The sequence below is a fragment of the Euprymna scolopes genome, chromosome 13 (genome assembly GCF_053919585.1).
Source record: "Euprymna scolopes isolate OS-2025 chromosome 13, ASM5391958v1, whole genome shotgun sequence".
In the NCBI taxonomy this organism is placed as follows: domain Eukaryota; kingdom Metazoa; phylum Mollusca; class Cephalopoda; order Sepiida; family Sepiolidae; genus Euprymna; species Euprymna scolopes.
Window position 1 is genome coordinate 2,995,520 of NC_136494.1, and position 14,696 is coordinate 3,010,215.

Below are 14,696 nucleotides of genomic sequence, written 5' to 3' on the forward strand. Positions count from 1 at the left end.
TACAAAAATTCGTTCAACTTGTCCAAATAGAAGAATGTGTTGTTATTATATATCTACGTATTCCCACTTGCCCACACGCTCGAGCGCACACCCACTGTGGTTAAGGTAAGGGTTGTCAAAGTACAGGATGGAACGATAAAGTTGTCGCCCTAAAGAAAACAACACCACAGCTTTATTTTAAAACTTTTATTGAAAAAATTAATTCAGGTAACTTGATTATGTAGTAGAGCTGACATCTATTCAATGAAGCCGCCTTCAGCCTTAATCACCGCCTCGATACGGGTCCGGAACTGGGAACATTCCTTTTCCACAAGCGCTGGCAGGAGCTCGGCGAACAGTGGGCGATCAGGCTGGCTTTGGTGTTATGGAAGGCCATCTTGGTGATGTTCCCGACTTATGACCAAACGAAGTGGTCCAGCAGGTTCAGGTTGGGGAAGGAGAGGAGCAGTAGGAGAAGGGTACAACGGTTTAGCACTCCTTCTGAGGCCAAGCCTGGGTCTTTTTTGGACTTGTTGGCCGGTGATGAATCCTGCTGCCACACCCAGGGTCTTCCAGCGACCACCAGAGGATCACCACACTCTTCAGCACATCCAGGAACATTTTGTGTTGATTTTTTAACCGATTTCCGAGATGTGAGATGGTATGATGCTGCCCTCACTTGAAACGCCATCAAAGCACATAACTGTTAGGGAGTAAAATGGTAATAAACGAAAGGAACACAGGATTTTTTAGAAACGAAACGTTCATATATATTCCAGGCAAAGATAGGTTGAGATTACCATTCCTCAACTGTGGGTGTTTGCACACGACCTGCTCCACTGCGTACCAATCTCAGACCGCAGATCATCGGTCTTGATACCGGAAGTGACGTCACTAACGGAAGTGTGTCATGAGATAGTCCATTAATCTCATGGAGGGGCGTCTCCAACAATAACAGTGGGTCGTCCGACGCGTTGAGCTGTGCCGTCAAGTGTTGAATCGTTTGTATCTGCATTTTGAGGATGCTGATAATGATTCTGTTGTCATAACTTGGATCGGTAGAGAGCATGAATTGTACAGCGGCGCATCTCCGATCTCACTCATTTAACATTGTGCCCCTTTCAGAAATGATAGAAGGCTTCTGTCGCTTTTGAGATTTTTACTCGACTAGCCAGCTACAATTAAAAACAAAATACGGTTTACATCAAACGGAAATGAGATCATGTCGTCTTTTCTACTTTTAGTACAAATTGCATGAGTGAATCTAACAAAGAAATAAAAGAATTTTATACAATAGGAGTGAAGGTGATATTTTAAAGTAACGCATTTCAGGTGAAAACATTATTATGTAATTACGTGCCATGTCGAAATGAGTATAAATTCTAAAAAATTACAAAAAAATGATCCATTAGATGATGTATTAGAAGTATTTATAAAATAAATAAATAAAACAATCACATTTACGCTCCCAAATATCGCGTTTAAAAATGGCTGACGTTTAATTTATGTCAAGGGTTATCTCCCTTGTTTGCCATACTAAATTGGTCGCACATTAAAAGGTACAATAAAACTCAGTAATTCGGTAAATTCTATTTTTAGTTGTAATTATTTTCTACTCGATTATTTTTCAAGCACCCAATTTTGAATTTAAGTTAGAATTTAACGTAGTTGAATCGAAGATATTTGAAAACCAAAAATATGCTGTGAAATATTTAATTAAATGATTAAAATTATTTTTTTCTGAGACTTTCGGTGAAATACACCTTTTTATTTAAAAAAAAAAAGCCGCTGGTTATTTATTTATTTATTTATTTATTTATTTATTTATTTTACTATTTCTCTTCATCTTTTTAAAGCCACTACTTATCAAAGCCTAAAGGCCACTCGAAGATAACGGTTAAATGAGTGAGACAAAACCATGATAATTGCTCAACAAGAAATTGTTTACATTAGACTTGAATATATTCATGTTATAGTCAGCTCAGATTCAGCCTCGTGGTATTTTGTTCAACAGAGGAACCGTTCTAGTGAAAGAAAAAAAAACCAACTTTCCTCGTGGAAAGTTTCGTTTGATTTTAGGTAGAAAGAGAGAGAGAGAGAGAGAGAGAGAGAGAGAGAGAAGGAAGGGTTATTCACAGTGGTTGTTGTTAGATGAGTTTTAATCGTAATTGTTTTACAGGAGGGAGGACCATAGATTGAAGTGCAGTCAAACCGTTTCCATAAAAATAACAGTTGATTTCGAGTACTGACATGCAGAAGTCCAAGTGTAATATGAACAGAAATCTTGCTGCTCAACTCCCTACATGTTGTAAATACCGCATTAGTGTAGAGATTGCTAGATGTCAGAAAGCCTTCAATTCTAATAGTGTCTACCATCGAACTGTTCGATTTTGGAACTCTTTCCCGAGTCTGTTCTTTCCTGATTGTACTAACATGCAGAGGTTAAGTGTAATGTGAACAGACATCTCGCTACTCAACTCCCTACACAGTGTCCTTGTAGATATGGTCACGATGTGGTAATATGCCTTGTTTGGGGTGAATAAAAGATTTTGCTCAGCAAATTATTTCTGACAGATTTCATATTCTACAGACAATAAGAATGGGATCCCCAATTTCACTTGATGTGGAAAACCTGCTGGTGAACTCTTAATACATCATCCCCGCCCCCCCCCAAAAAAAAATGTGCATCATCATAGCACGCGCCCTCCTCCTCATCTCAATATCAAATCTATTATCACATATAAAAACGAAATAACTCTTACTATCCGTGATCATAAAATGAAGGGTGCTTGAATGGTACTCACCCGAGTACCCTTTTACGAGCACTTAAGCAATATATACTCATAGATTGATACGATTGGAATGGGTCCGGCTCTTTGCCATATATTTTCCAATTACTATAAAACCCATTAAGAATACAATTCTTCGTTAAATTAATTCGCTTCCTTCTTTCTCCAATATTTTTTTTCATTTTTTATTATTTTTCGGCTTCAAGAATACTCGTAACTAGAAAAAAAAATGTTTATTGATAGAAGAATTCAATTTAGAGGTGGGATCGGAATTTAGTACACTTATTGAAGTAAGTATTTATTCAAGTGTATATAATCCAGGCTTCAACTATATATCATGCCCGTCTATAAATGTGCTATTACAAATTAGAGTGACAATCGGAGAGAAATATGATTTCAATCGTAAACAAATGAAAATTTCATTTCAAACTTAATCGTAATAGACAGACGAAAATTATATTTAAAACTTAAACGTAACAGACTGACGAAAATTATATTTCTAACTTAAACGTAACAAACATACGAAAATTATACTTCAAACTTAAACGTAACAGACAGAAGAAAATTATATTTCAAATTTAAAGATAAGAGACAGATTAAAATTATATTTCACACTTAAACGTAACAGACAGACGAAAATTATATTTCACACTTCAACGTAACAGACAGAGGAAAATTATATTTCAAATTTAAAGATAAGAGACAGATTAAAATTATATTTCACACTTAAACGTAACAGACTGACGAAAATTATATTTTTAACTTAAACGTAACAGACAGACGAAAATTATATTTCAAACTTAAACGTAACAGACAGACGAAAATTATATTTCACACTAGCTTACTTAATATTGGCCAACGTAGGATCCATAATATAGAAGAATGCATTCTTCTTGTGTATATAAGTGAGTGTGCTGCCGTGGACATTGACACTAACTGATGATATATTTGTACCGACTTCAAACCCAGTCAATTCTATAATAACCTTTTCATTTAGCAATGTTGGCAACCTTCAAGTGATCTCTCTCTCTCTCTCTCTCTCTCTCTCTCTCTCTCTCTCTCTCTCTCTCTCTCTCTCTCTCTCTCTCTTGTGAATTTTCTAGAAAGGATCTATGAACCCAATTCTAACAACCGAAAACTCTGATCCATACGTAGTTAATATGGATCCGGAATATGTGAAATTAAATTATGCTCTAAAAAGATGACAAATGTTGGATTTATTTTATAAACAATTATGAACACCCGATGTGTTTTTACTTTTGTATTTTGTATGTTATATGTTTTACTGACTTTCTTTTTTCCTTTTTTTTTTTCCAAACTGCTTGTAATTTGCATAATCAGAAAAAAGACAACTCCTTGAGAGTGATGTCAGAGAATCCAGCGCCCAAACTCTTTCCTTTTCGAATTCATTATTGAAAGGCGACACGGTTTTCTTATGTCGATAATGTGAATTTCTAAAGCACTTCCTTAAAAACGACTCTGTGATACCCCAAACAAAAGTTGGCAACGTTGTTGATTACTTCTTTGAACAAGATTTGTGAGCATGGAAAGGAAACGGGCTTCATTCAAATAATTTTTAGCCTTTAAACTGGCAAAGGCGGTTTAATCCATAAGGAACTGCGCGTACTTACCGTTGTGTTTATTATTTTGTTTGTTTAAACATTTGGAAGTATTTGTTCATATTCTCACGTCTGTAATTCTTTATTCGTTTATTTATACGATTCTTGCGTAAATTACTTTATAAAGCTGTTTATCTATTTTCTAGCAACCAGCGAGTACGCTGTTTTTTCCATTCTGTTTGTTTGGCTTTTTTTTTTTTAATGGCCGCAAGAGAAATATGTGTACGTTATACCTCTCCTCTTGGAATTTTTTGCAAAGAAAATCGCTTGCTTTTAAATTTAAACAAGACCGAATTTATCTGAAAACGGATAAATTTCAGACAGAACTAAAGACAAAGACCTGAGCAGATTCGAGCAATGTATGTACCTCTAAGTTAATGGATATAGCTCACCTAGTGGTACACCAATAAAAAAAAAAAAACATTTCATATTTATAGAAATTACAAACTGGACGCCCGGTCGTACAATACGCTTAAACATGATATTTTAATTCATGCAGATTGCGTATGTATTATTATAGAATTAATCCTTTATTGTATAATATATATTACGAAGAATCAATTGCCCGGTGGACTAAGTCGCAAAAAAAATACTGATAATGTCGTTCATGAAATTCTGTCTGTGTTCGGTTACAATATTACGCCAGCTTATATTGGGGTTTGGCGATTTTAAAAATAGTATTTTTCTCTTATAGATAAGAAATTATTAAGGTTATACAGGTGTAACGTAAAATATTCCCCTGTAAAATTCTTCTTTTTTTATCTATGAATTTTTTCGATTTTTGATACTTATGCGATGAATTTTTGTACAAACCATATCTAAGAACACTGCCAGACATATAAATTACCTTTGTGTGAAATTTTCAAAAGATAGGCTCAACCGTTTCGGAACCCACGAGGAAGGAACTCGCGGGCGCGCGCGCGCGCACACACACACACACACACACAAAGTGACTTTTATATGATAGTACAGATAAGAATGTGAGGAACAGCTTAATAATTATAAAACTCTGTGGACCGCCCAGGCGTTCTTGTTTGCCTGAATCTTGTATTATAATACCTAAATACACAATATATATATAATACATTAGATTATTATGTAATAATCATTCGATCACTATGGACGGATGTTACGACATTTAAGAATAAATGTTTAAACTTCAACGATATTTCTCGTGGTTGAGGTTGGCCGTAAGGTTAGTTCCTTACTAATGGAGTCAGAGATGGCTTCGTGACCAGGTTCGAATTTCCTGACAGTAGTAATCGTGTCAATCTGCACCGATGATTGCCGAAAGGATGAAACACTAGTGTCTGTAGGTATTTAAAAATTATTGTATATATATATATATAAAACTCTATGGACCGTCCGGGTGTTCTTGCTTGCTTGAATCTTGTATTATAATAAAGTCGTATTCCTGTTTGTTTACAATTTGATTAATATAGACAAAAAGTAAATTCATTTTCATACTGAAAACGGACTTATATACATTTATATTCCAACATATTTTCAACTATTAATAGCTGACAACATTTGTGTTTAAAACCGAAAATAAGCTATGAGAGTTATTTCCCCTTTAAGCTATGAAAGTTATGTATTTTATGATTCCCGAAATCAAGCATGGTATCACCTTTTGTAACAATTAGGATATTCGATGAATTTTAAATAATATGCGACTAATCCCTCCGTCCAGCAATATCTTTCGCCCTGAAACGCCGGGTATATTCAACTACTGCATGAATAAAAATTATATATTTTGCCAAACGAAATTGAGAAATAATAATCACGATCTCCCTTTAGCAAAGTTTAGTATTTCTTCTGATAAAACTCTTCATACTTTCAATCTTTATTCAATGAAAGAGAAATCCTCATAGACTGAGGCAATTATTTTCATTTATTTCATTTTATTTATTTTTTTTGGGGGGGGGCTCTCGTCCAGATGACCTTTTTCGGGGAGATCTGTAGTTCTCTGTTGATATTATGTTTTACTTGTAACGAGTCAAGTATATTTGGACATTTAGCCACAAACTCTTAAATGCCATTTTTTGGATCGGCGAGTTTCTTCGTTCTTTTGTTTGTTTGTTTGTTTGTTTGTTTTTTTGTTTTGTTTTTTATTCATTTATTTATTTCAATTTTCACCCCAAACAAGGCACAGTACCATTTTGAAGTAGGGGGCTACTATCCGGAACATAAGTTTTAGGGATATTATGAAGTGAGATGAGCAGCAAGATGTTTGTTCACATTACACTTGAACTTCTGCATGTCAGTACAGTTGGAAAAGCAAAATCCAAAAAGAGAGTTCCAAAGTCTAGCAGTTCTGGGGAAGAAACTATTGGAGTAGAAGGCTTTCTTGCACCTAGGGATCTCTACTGGGAAGGGGTGGGATTTAGCTGCTTGTCGGATTTGTCGGGGGTATTTACGTCGAAGGGGTACAAGTGTTTGTAGTTTGTCAGTATACATTCGCCATTAAAATACTTGTAGAACAGGAAAAGCTATGCAACATTTCGTCGATGGGACAGAGGTTCATGTTTAAACGAATTTTATGATGAATAAGATTTCCGAATAAATCCATATTTATGAATTCGGATTATTTCACGTCTATTAGTACGAAATGTAATAAAGTGTTTTTGTTATTGAAAAATTCCACACAAAACTGATTCGTTTGGAATTCATTTTGGCGCGATATAACTTCTTTCCCCCCGTTTTCAAGAATACGCTGAATGTAAATTCTTACTGGCGCCATAGTTTGAATCCAATAAAAAGCGTTCTCTCACATAGTTCATCTGAAATTTATTCATTATTTTATTTTATTTATTTATTTATTTATTTTTGCTTTTATTAAATTACCAGCGGGATGGGGGCGAGCCCGGCTTCCCCGGTCGTAATATACGCTTAAATATGATATTTTGATTTGTTCAGATTTCGTATATATCATTATAGAGTCGTGATTTCAATAGTGAAAAAAAAGTATTTGGGTGCCATCAGCTAGAATCGAAACCAAAAGACCCATAAAAAAACAGTCCAGAAAAAAATCCAATTACTTGATCCCCTAACAACGCTCTGCGACTCTTAGTTTCGGAAGAGATAGTTTGAAAATATGCAGACAGACAGACAGACATAGCGAGTTTTATAAATTAGATTTATTATTTACTTTTTTAGTTTTTAGTTTTTTATTTATTTTTATTTTTATTTTTATCAATTAAGTTTATTTTATTTGCTATTTTATTTATTTATGTGTATTTTTGTATATTTACATTTTTAATTTGTTTTTGCTTATATGAAATTATTTTTATTATATATATTTTGCATATATTTTTAATAACTAGCGGGGGAAGGGGCGCCCGGCTCCGTCTGGGCGTAAAATACGCTTAAATATGATATTTTAATTTGTGTAGATTTGGGTTCTTTTGTTTATTGATATTCACAGTAAAACCCCATTTATTTTTGTTTAGTTATTTATTCGCTTCCCCACTGAGCAAATTAGGCACAAGGCCGTTTTTAATGTGGAGAGAGAGGGAGGGGGGAAAGCGGGACCAGCTCCCGAGAGGTGGAAAATGGGAGCTGGATAGTGACAACTGGTATGAAGGGTTTCCCCTACATTGACCAAGGTCTGATATGTGGGGTTGGTATTTATTTGCTCCCCCACCGAGCAAATTAGGCACAAGGCCGATTTTTAATGTGAGGAGTGAAGGGGAAATGGGGACCAACTCCCCGGGGAGTAGGGGAGCTGGGTAGTGACAATTGGTATGAAGGGTTTCACCTACATTGACCAAGGTCTTATATGTGGTGTTACCCCCACATATGGTCTTTGCTTGCAGTATGTGTCGGAACAGATACTATACTTTAATAACAGAAAAAAAAGATATTGGCTCGAATGCCAAGAACAAAAAATGTGAAGTATTTTTCTGTTTATTTCAAAAGAAAATACAATAAATATATGGGTCGTGAATTGCATTCACTAGCAAAAGATCTAGCTAATTTGTATATTTTTTTAAACATTCATTTTAATTCATTCCCTATTAGTTTTTTTTCCGGTTTTCTTATGGAATAATCATCTTTAGTTAACTATTACGTGTAATTATATTCATGCAGATATTTTACATGATTTATACTTGCATAATATTTGCGTAAAAAGTTTATAGCAAACACAAAACTTTTTCCATGTATATTTATGTATAAGTTTATACATTTCTTTAAAAACCTTTTCCATGTATATTTATGTATAAGTTTACATATTTCTTTAAAAACTTTTTCCATGTATATTTATGTATAAGTTTATATATTTCTTTAAAAACTTTTGCCTACCAGACACTTCTGTCAGTTTTTAGTTTATAGACATGAAATTTCATATATAAGGTATTTAAACCTATGAAAAACTTTATACTTGGGTTTTAGCCCAGAAAAATCGGTACAAAAGTGTGAAAATTTAAAAAAAAATGAAATTTGCCAGGTAAAAGTTGAACGGTATTACGGATATGCATGCATAACGTAGTAGCTATTGTTTCGTGTTTTAATTTTTAACCTTACGGAAAACATGTCTTCATAGCTCAATCTTTAACGACAGAGAAAAATTAAATCGTAAGCTAGACGTTTTGCTTTCGATTCTCGGTGGTGGCGTACGAGTCATTTTTTTAAATTTGTTTTTTTTTTTACTTTTTAAAATCATTACTATATATTGAGTCCAATATTATATAATCTATAATATAAATCTCACCTGTCTGTTAAAATGTTTGTATGTCTGTCTAAAATATTTGACAGAGGCGATGGATTTTCAGGAGATTGGTATCATTTTCAAGCTCGACCCTTCGGACAACAAATACCGAAAAATTGTCCAAAAACATTAATTCCTTCACCCCCAACTGGGCACTTTTCTAATGGGAAGAGGTCGTATTTTTCCGCCGATATTTTCGAAAGCCATCCCCTTTTTTCGATTGTCTAGTTTTAATTTAAACCTACGTCACTTCCGGGTTGGCGATGGGTGCAACAGAAAACACGCCAGCTTTTGGGGGGGGGGGTTGTCACGTTTTTGGCCTCCTTTTTTTTTTTTTTTTGCTCAAGGCACACCTCAATCACCCAGGCAACACCGAGCACCCACGCTAGTATAATAAAGCAACTGGCCCTGATGGCATCCCAATTATAGTGTTAAAAAAGCTTCAACCAGAACTTACTCCCATACTTAGGAAACTATTTAAGCGCTGCCTTAAGGAGAAGTGCTTTCCGACTCCCTGGAAGACCTCATCAGTTTGCCCTGTATTTAAGAATTCAGGTGATAAGTCATCTCCCTCTACAGACCAATAAGTCTCCTGTGTGTTATGAGTAAGTTGCTGGAATCCATATTAAATAGAGAAATAGTCAACCACCTCAGCAGGAATAACCTTCTTAGTGACACACAATATGGTTTCCGCTATGCAAGATCTACCGCAGATGTGCTGACGGTTATATCTCACAGGATTAGTGAATCTCTTGACAAAGGCTTCCTTTCTAGGGCAATTGCTCTTGACATATCAAAGGCCTTCTACAAGGTATGGCATAAGGGTCTACTTCACAAGATTTCCAGCTACGGTATAACGGGAAATGTTTTCTCAATCATTAAATCATTTCTCTCCGATAGGCTCATAAGAGTAGTGGTAGATGGACAAAAATCGGAGGCCTGCAATATAAATGCTGGAGTCCCTCAGGGGTCAATCCTGGGCCCAACTCTCTTCCTGATCTACATCAATGACCTCCCTAAACACATACTTAAATCATTCGTTGACACCTATGCTGATGACACGACCATCTACGGCAACACATCAAATGCTGTAAATGACAAAGTTCTCTCTGATTCTCTCTCCTCTGATCTCGAGCGCGTGGTTCAGTGGGGGAAGATGTGACTGGTTATCTTTAATGCATCCAAAACCAAACTCCTATCCTTACATCATCAACGCTCTGATCCCCATCTGGCATCAATTGTGATGGATGGCTCTCGTCTGGGAGAGGCCCGTGTTTTGACAAGCTTCTGTGTTTGATCTTTACTCCTGATCTGAAATGGAACACGTACATCAAGTCTGTTGCCAAGGTCGCTGGAAAGATGGTGGGATCCTTCTACCGCTCAAGAAGATATCTCACTACTGATGCAATTCTCTATCTATATAAAAGCCAAGTACGTCCAAGGATGGAATACTGTTGCCATATCTGGGCAGGAGCTGCTAAAAACAGCCTATCCTGCCTTGACAGAGTACAAAATAGACTTCGTGGCTTAGTGGGGGATGCCCTCTTCTCTACCCTACAATCTCTCTCCCACAGAAGAGACGTTGCGAGCCTATCCTTGTTTTATCGTTATTTCCATGACAGGTGCTCGTCTGAGCTCCAATCTCTGGTCCCGCCTCGCCAATCTTTCACGAAAAACACCCGTCTAGCTGAATCCACTGTGAAAAATTTTCCCCACTCTATATCTGTGCCTAAATCAAAACGCGGATTCCATGAGCAAAGCTTCTTTCTTAGAACTGCACGCCTGTGGAACTCTGTTCCGTCTACCTGCTTCCCTCCGGACTACAACTTGGATGTCTTCAAGTCCAACGTTAACAAATTCCTAATGAACCGCCCCTTAAGTAAACACTTCATCAAATCTCCACACTAACGTAATGTACTTGCAATAACCCTTATCCCTGAGTTGCTTCCGGGCCTTGATAAGTGGTGATCACTGAGTAAATAAAAAAATAAAAATAATGATAATAAATACGAAATCTGCATTAATTAAAATATCATATTTAAGCGTACTTTACGACCGGGGTTGCTAATATTATAGAGCCGTGATTTCAAAAATAAAGAAAAAAGAAACTATTTGGGTGCCATCAGCTAGAATCGAAACCGAACACAAAACTGTAGCATTCAAAGCAGGTGACGTTACCACTGTACCAACGTGACATGCATATAAAACGGTTAAAAGTTAAAAATAAAACATAACTCAGATGAATGTACAAAATATTTGACGATTTATTTAATTTTTACCCATTTTTGATTCCTTAAAAACAATTTTAACCGAATAAAGAATAATATAAAAGAACGGCCCGTAGAAAATCTAATCATTTGAGGGCCCCTAGCGCGCTCTGAGACTTTAAATCTCGGATGAGATAGAGTTTGAAAATGTGGAGACAGACAGACAGACATATTCCCGTTAATATATTAGATTAATTTTTATTTTATTCTTTCATTTTTTGTTTTATATTTTATTTTATCGTTTTTAAATTTTAGTTAATTATAATTAATTAGCGAGACGAGGTACGCCCGGCTTTGCCCAGTCGTAAAATACGCTTAAATATAATATTTTAATTGGTGCAGATTTCGTATATATTATAATATATTTCAAAAAGTAAAAAAAAAAAGGTATTTTGGGTTCGATCAGCTAGAATCGAAACAGTAGCATTAAAATCTACTGACATTAATACTGTACCAACGTGACCCGCATATGCACTAATTAAAAATTGTAAAATTGTAAAATAAACTAAGATTTTTCGATATGGATCCCTTTTTTGACCCCTTAAAACCTATTTTACAAACTAAAGACTCACAAAAGAATGGGCCGTAAAAAGTCCAATCATTTGAGGCTCCGAGCGCCGCTCTGCGTCTTTCAGTTCCGGAAGAGATAGAGTTTGAACATATGGAGACAGACAGACATACAGCATTTTATATATTAGATTTAATTTAATTTTATTTATTTTCAAATCATTAAAAAAAAGAACAGTTGAATTCAGTTATTTTAGAAATAATATTTATGTTGAATTCAGTTATTTTAGAAATAGTATTTATGTTGAATTCAGTTATTTCAGAAATAATATTTATGTTGAATTCAGTTATTTTAGAAATAATATTCATGTTGAATTCAGTTATTTTAGAAATAATATTTATGTTGAATTCAGTTATTTTAGAAATATCATTTATGTTCAATTCAGTTATTTTAGAAATAGTATTTATGTTGAATTCAGTTATTTTAGAAATAATATTTATGTTGAATTCAGTTATTTTAGAAATAGTATTTATGTTGAATTCAGTTATTTTAGAAATAGTATTTATGTTGAATTCAGTTATTTTAGAATAGATTTTATGTTATTTTAGAAATTCAGTTATTTTAGAAATAGTATTTATGTTGAATTCAGTTATTTTAGAAATAATATTTATGTTGAATTCAGTTATTTTAGAAATATCATTTATGTTCAATTCAGTTATTTTAGAAATAGTATTTATGTTGAATTCAGTTATTTTAGAAATAATATTTATGTTGAATTCAGTTATTTTAGAAAATAGTATTTATGTTGAATTCAGTTATTTTAGAAATAGTATTTATGTTGAATTCAGTTATTTTAGAAATAATATTTATGTTGAATTCAGTTATTTTAGAAATAATATTTATGTTGAAATCAGTTATTTTAGAAATAGTATTTATGTTGAATTCAGTTATTTTAGAAATAATATTTATGTTGAATTCAGTTATTTTAGAAATAATATTTATGTTGAATTCAGTTATTTTAGAAATAATATTTATGTTGAATTCAGTTATTTTAGAAATAGTATTTATGTTGAATTCAGTTATTTTAGAAATAGTATTTATGTTGAATTCAGTTATTTTAGAAATAATATTTATGTTGAATTCAGTTATTTTAGAAATAGTATTTATGTTGAATTCAGTTATTTTAGAAATAATATTTATGTTGAATTCAGTTATTTTAGAAATAATATTTATGTTGAATTCAGTTATTTTAGAAATAATATTTATGTTGAATTCAGTTATTTTAGAAATAGTATTTATGTTGAATTCAGTTATTTTAGAAATAATATTTATGTTGAATTCAGTTATTTTAGAAATAGTATTTATGTTGAATTCAGTTATTTTAGAAATAGTATTTATGTTGAATTCAGTTATTTTAGAAATAATATTTATGTTGAATTCAGTTATTTTAGAAATAGTATTTATGTTGAATTCAGTTATTTTAGAAATAATATTTATGTTGAATTCAGTTATTTTAGAAATAGTATTTATGTTGAATTCAGTTATTTTAGAAATAGTATTAATGTTGAATTCAGTTATTTACGAAATAGTATTTATGTTGAATTCAGTTATTTTAGAAATAGTATTTATGTTGAATTCAGTTATTTTAGAAATATTATTTATGTTGAATTCAGTTATTTTAGAAATAGTATTTAATGTTGAATTCAGTTATTTTAGAAATAGTATTTATGTTGAATTCAGTTATTTTAGAAATAGTATTTATGTTGAATTCAGTTATTTTAGAAATAGTATTAATGTTGAATTCAGTTATTTTAGAAATAGTATTTATGTTGAATTCAGTTATTTTAGAAATAGTATTTATGTTGAAGTCAGTTATTTTAGAAATAGTATTTATGTTGAATTCAGTTATTTTAGAAATAGTATTTATGTTGAATTCAGTTATTTTAGAAATATATTTAATGTTGAATTCAGTTATTTTAGAAATAGTATTTATGTTGAATTCAGTTATTTTAGAAATAGTATTTATGTTGAAGTCAGTTATTTTAGAAATAGTATTTATGTTGAATTCAGTTATTTTAGAAATAGTATTTATGTGAATTCAGTTATTTTAGAAATAGTATTTATGTTGAATTCAGTTATTTTAGAAATAGTATTTATGTTGAATTCAGTTATTTTAGAAATAGTATTAATTTGAATTAATAGATATTTATGTTGAATTCAGTTATTTTAGAAATAGTATTTATGTTGAATTCAGTTATTTTAGAAATAGTATTTATGTTGAATTCAGTTATTTTAGAAATAGTATTTATGTTGAATTCAGTTATTTTAGAAATAGTATTTATGTTGAATTCAGTTATTTTAGAAATAGTATTAATGTTGAATTCAGTTATTTTAGAAATAGTATTTATGTTGAATTCAGTTATTTTAGAAATAGTATTTATGTTGAATTCAGTTATTTTAGAAATAGTATTTATGTTGAATTCAGTTATTTTAGAAATAGTATTTATGTTGAATTCAGTTATTTTAGAAATAGTATTTATGTTGAATTCAGTTATTTTAGAAATAGTATTTATGTTGAATTCAGTTATTTTAGAAATAGTATTTATGTTGAATTCAGTTATTTTAGAAATAGTATTTATGTTGAATTCAGTTATTTTAGAAATAGTATTTATGTTGAATTCAGTTATTTTAGAAATAATATTTATGTTGAATTCAGTTATTTTAGAAATAGTATTTATGTTGAATTCAGTTATTTTAGAAATAGTATTTATGTTGAATTCAGTTATTTTAGAAATAGTATTAATGTTGAATTCAGTTATTTTAGAA